At 43.6% G+C, this 5,191-nt stretch overlaps 1 non-coding gene across 1 annotated transcript; it reads left to right on the forward strand.

Annotated features, from left to right (window-relative positions):
- The first annotated feature begins 2,332 nt into the window (after positions 1–2,332).
- On the forward strand, positions 2,333–2,406 carry TRNAI-AAU (transfer RNA isoleucine (anticodon AAU)). The gene has a single exon. It is a non-coding gene; the product is annotated as a tRNA-Ile (tRNA).
- The last annotated feature ends 2,785 nt before the right edge of the window (positions 2,407–5,191 follow it).

Consider the following 5,191-nt stretch of genomic DNA (forward strand, 5'->3'; position numbering starts at 1 on the left):
GGTTGGGAGGAAACTGGTAACTAAAGACAGAGCTCAAGCACCTGGACCACCTTTGTTCTTCAGTGTCCTGCTGTCTGTGCCCTTTTTAAATATAGACCCTTTGGAGTTTGAAAATGCTCTCTATAACGGTTAAAGTTACAAGGGGACCATTATCACGGGTCTTCTAAATGTGCTTTAAAAATCTGAAGTTGTTGAGGTGTCCAGCTGAGGTGCTGCATTAGCAAAACCCTTACAGCTCAGGTTCTGTTTGATAAAGCACTTGCGAGCACAATTCTCTAACACCAACAGTGCTGGAAAATATTTGCAAACGCTTTGTTTGTACAACTTCTAAATTCCATAACAGCACAGATACCCAGTATATAGCCTGATAAGTGTTTCTCATTCTAAGCTGGTTTCTTTCTTTGCTTGAGTATGGATCCCACACCCTGGAGAGAAAGCAGAGTTTACTGTTCAATTAGAAAATTTTATTTTCTTGGGGGCAGCATTGATCTCCTGGACTGTTATGTTATCTCTCACTGTCTAATCACAGAAAATCTGTTGCTTGTACAGCAGGCCCCGACTGAGTCTCTTCTAAAAAGGTAGGATGTTATTTCTGTGTGTAGAAGAGGGTTTGGAATAACAGAGGTTTGCGTTTGGCATCTTGCTGATTAAACTTTGTCGAAAAAGACAAGTCTGCTTAGCCTAACTAGGAGGTAGAGGAAGGAAAGAGCCAAAGGGCATTACTTTTTTTTTATTGCATAACTGGACCTGATTTGATTCAAAAACAATGGTGCACAGCTATGAATTAGGCAATATGCTACTGCCTTGAGCTACTTCTGCTGATATTCTGGTCAGAAAGTCAAGAAAGACAATTAATCCTCACCTCTGCTATCTTGCTGTCTGTGGAGCAACTAACCAAAAAAATAATTAGCTAACAGTTTCTTACCTAAAACCAAAGTGAGAATCCATTTGAGAATCCCTGTGACAGATGCACAAAAAAAAGGTTTGCTGTTCCTGATTGCTCTATCAGTCTGGAGAGTACCCAGATTCCCTACACAGACACATGCTGTGGATTGTTTGGGAGAATGTCCAACAGGAGTTGGACTTCAGTGATCTTTGTGGGTTTCTTCCAACTCAGGAAATTCTGTGATTGTGTTTTCATTCTGCCCCTTCACTTGTCATCTTTATTCTAAAGTTCCAGATATGACCTTGCTTTTAAATATTTGAGTGAGTTTAGCCTCACACAGGATGACATTTCCCAGAAAATATAGCTGGTTATCAAGATCCCAGAGCATATGTGCTTCCTGGCAGTTGGCTGGTTGCTACTTCATGGACATCAAATAGAAGAGGGGAAGTAGAAATGACAGTTTGGAGTTTGCAATTGATTTGATCAGTTTGCTCCTAGGGATGAAGGACTTTATGAAGAAGTTTGGCAAAATGAGGTTTGGGGAAATTGATGAGTGTTTGAGGAAAGTGCTGGCAAGCAGATGGGCTAACAGCAATAAAGGGGAACTGACAGTGTAAATGAGTTAAAAAGAGCTAGGAGTGGGAGCACTGACCACAAAGATGAGTGTGGACTAGAAAAATCAGTGTGCTGTCATCCCAGTGATCCCTAGTCAGTCTCGTCCCAGGCTGAGATACAGATATGCCATATTTTTTTCCTCTATAATGAGTTCTGCCAAGAAGACCAAGCATTTGAAAAACTTGGATTTTTTATAAGTCTAAGCCAGGAAAATGAACATGGTAAAACTGAAATCTTTGGCTGTGGAAGACAAAATAGGGCTTAAAAAGAGATTGTAAGTAACTCTTCCCCTATGCTACTTCACGGGAGGTAAGTGCTTTCAGGCTCTGTCTCATTCAGCTCTCCTGCCAGGTGAATTTCAGGAGTGCTGGCCAGCTCTGCCTGCTCCCGGGTTCATGTTGGGGACATCCTGTGCGGCTGCTCTTATCATCAACCCTGCCGGAGGCTGTGCCGAGTTTCGCTCCGCCGCGGGATATCCCGGGCGTGAAGGGCCCCGGGTGCGCCTGGCCCAAGCCCCGCGCTCGGGGCAGCGCTGCCGTGAGGGCAGGCCTGGAGGCGGCCGGGCTCGGCCCAGAGGCCCGGAAAACCAAAGACGGAGCCTGCAGGGCTTCACCGCGAGCTGTCACCTCCCTGTTCCCGCTGGGGAAAGCGCGTGTGGGTGTCCCTGCCCCGGGAACAGCGCAGGGTGCGTGTGTGAGGAGCACGAAGAGTTCGGGAAGCACAGGCAGCCCCAGGCAGGCGGCGCTGGCCCCGCGGGAGCCGGGGCAGTGGCGGCGGCAGCTCCGCTCCCATACGGGCTGGAGACGCTGCCCGCGGGGAAGCGTGCGGGCCGGCCGGTTAGCTCAGTTGGTTAGAGCGTGGTGCTAATAACGCCAAGGTCGCGGGTTCGATCCCCGTACGGGCCAGAGCTTTTGCCCGTCCCGCTGCCGGTCCCTCGGCCCCAAGCGCCCGCGGGAACAGGGCACCCGCTGATGGGAGAGAGCAGGGACGGGTGGGGAGGGGAAGCCAATCAGCCGGAAAGCTACGGGGAAAGGAGAGTAATATGTGGAGGAAGTGCGCGGAGGGATGTCTTCAATCTCTCCGTGGCTCCTCACCAAAGTAGTCCGTGTTTTGCCCCGCGGCACTTTGCTCAAGTGCTTCTGTTAATTAGCGTAAGGCCAAAGGAAAGGTTGTAGGAATTCAGAATGTCTCCCCGTCTTGTGAATAGGCCCAGGGAACTGAAATATCAGGTCTACAGCTCATTGTATTAGTGTGACTCTTCGATAGCTCTATGCCAGGGGCTGGAAGATGCTGATGAGAGTGGCGTTTTATTGTTTTTCTTACTTTGAAGCAAGAAGACGAGCAGATCTCCCTTGGCAGCCCGTTTTTTCATAGAATGTTCTGAACTCCATATAGAAAGTATCCAAACTTGACAGACACACTGTAATGTGAGTCTTAATTTTTATGGGTGTGCTATTCATTCAAGGAAAAATTCCATGCCAAACAGGTATTCTAATGGATCACTAGACCTGCAGGAGTGGCCAGGAAGGACCTCTGCCAGCTCAACCTGCCTCTGTAAGTTTTCTCTCTGAGAAACTTGAAACTCAAGACAGTTCTTATTTTGCTCCTATCTGCCTATATATTGAAATGAGACTCCTCCAGAGGAGGAAAACTTTCTGGTGTAAATGTTTTCATTATAGAAACCACTGATTTTGTTATCAGAGCTGCATACATGCAGGTCACAGATTCTTTGGGAAAATATTTTGAGGTAACAGCATGCTATTGACTTCTTTTACAAATCTGCTAATGTGTCCCTTTACTATTCAGGCCTGTTGCTTACATCTTCTTCCAACTGCAGGGGCTGATTCAAAATAAGAGATAATGATAATAATGGTAATAATGATAATGATAACAACAACAAAAACAAAACAAAATAATAATAATAATAATAATAATAATAATAATAATAATAATAATAATAATAATAATAATAATAATAATAATGTGGGTAATACTTCATGTCAGAGTTCTGACATTACTCATTCCCCACAATGTTACCAAGGTACCACAAGGGCACATTAAAAGTGTCACTTCAAAGTCACAATGTAACTTGTAAATCATAAAGATGAATATTCATGTTATCTGGCATCCAAACTGCTGTCATGGCTCCATCAGATGTCACGGGAGAGTAATATAGCTCTGGTTTGATGACCTTCTGTCTTGCCACTCCACTCAATGATCTTCCTCAATTCCTTTGGGTCTAGTTATGGTGGCCAGGACTTGACTATGTATAATGACATCCATTTAAAATTAACTGAAAGGAGAAAAAACATGGTGTTCTGCTTCAGGGAAAAAAAAATAAAAATTAAAAATCTGGAAATACTATTGCTTTGTTTTACGTTTCCCACATAAGGAATCAGATTTTTATTACAGCTATGATGCTGTATTGCAAAGTCCTTGCTATAAAACCAAGGTAATGCAATGGCTCCTTGGCCACTTTTTCAGTTTGGTTTGAATTGCTTAAATTCTGTGTGGTTCTTTGCCAGGCAGGACATATTTTCCCTAAATTTAGTTTCAGCAGATGGTTGTCAGATTGTGAGGGTCAGCCATTGTCCCTAGGGGAGTCATTCCAGAGCCTGTTGTTCAACCTCAAAGCTAGTTGGGGAATAAAAAGAGGTTAAACAAACAAGCCCATCTAATGGAATAATGCTCTCATGAGGATGGCCCAGGAATTTCCATTCTGATGCTCTGCAGTGGCAGATGCTGGGGCATATTCTGGGGTTACTTTTCAGTGTTTTGTTTAACCTGTTACTGGATTGCACATCAGGGCCAAAATGGGTCTCAGTTGCTGCATGCTTAAAAGTGTGTGGGGTGAAGCACAGCTCCTCTGTCCACAGCAGGCAGTGATGGGGAGGATGAACCTCTTGTTGCCTATGGCGATGCTAAATGATGACAACTGAGGGGGAACCTTCTGATCAGTCCAGTCCAACCTCTTCAGTCACTGTTTCTGAGTATAAGCTATTCTTAGACTTATTATTAGCTATTAGCTAATTATTAGCTAATCTGTAACTCTGTCTAGAGTTACAGAGACCAAGTCAACTATTTAGTTTCATGTTCTTCACTGTGATGTCTACAATTGTCTTTGCATGAAATGCTACCAAGAGGGCTCTTAACTCCAAATATTTGAAGGTGGCAAGAAAGTGGGTTCACAGAGCATTCAATTCAGTAGATGAGTATTCATTCACTCAGTGATCTGAAGCATTTTCTTGTCCAGCCACATCACAGGTTAGTTTTATAATTTCTTATATTGTGTTTTTTGCTAGAATATCTAAGTGTTTTGCCATTGGGATTCTTTATTCATTCAGCTTTCTTTGGAGGGTCTTAATTATAGTGAGAATCTGAGTGGCAAGGATTGATCCGGTATATCAATACAGCAATGCACAAATGCAATCCAGAAAGATAATTTTTTGAATCAAAGGCAGGATGTGGTAGAAAGAGCTGCTCTTTAGATTGATTTGTGTGCAACAAAGTTGTAAGTATTAATGCTATTATAGATGAAGCTTAACCTTTGCTTAAAGCTGAGGAGTGTAGTGTTTACTTTCCACATGTTAGGGGAAAATAAAAAAAATAAAAGAGCAGCTCTATCAAAAAGCGCGATCCTGTCCTGAGCCCAAACAAAGGTTCTCATTTAGTGTTGTTATGAGCAGAGAT

The sequence above is a fragment of the Pseudopodoces humilis genome, chromosome 2, assembly GCF_049639895.1.
Source record: "Pseudopodoces humilis isolate 2021_Gansu_Grassland_sample_001 chromosome 2, ASM4963989v1, whole genome shotgun sequence".
NCBI classification, from domain to species: Eukaryota; Metazoa; Chordata; class Aves; order Passeriformes; family Paridae; genus Pseudopodoces; species Pseudopodoces humilis.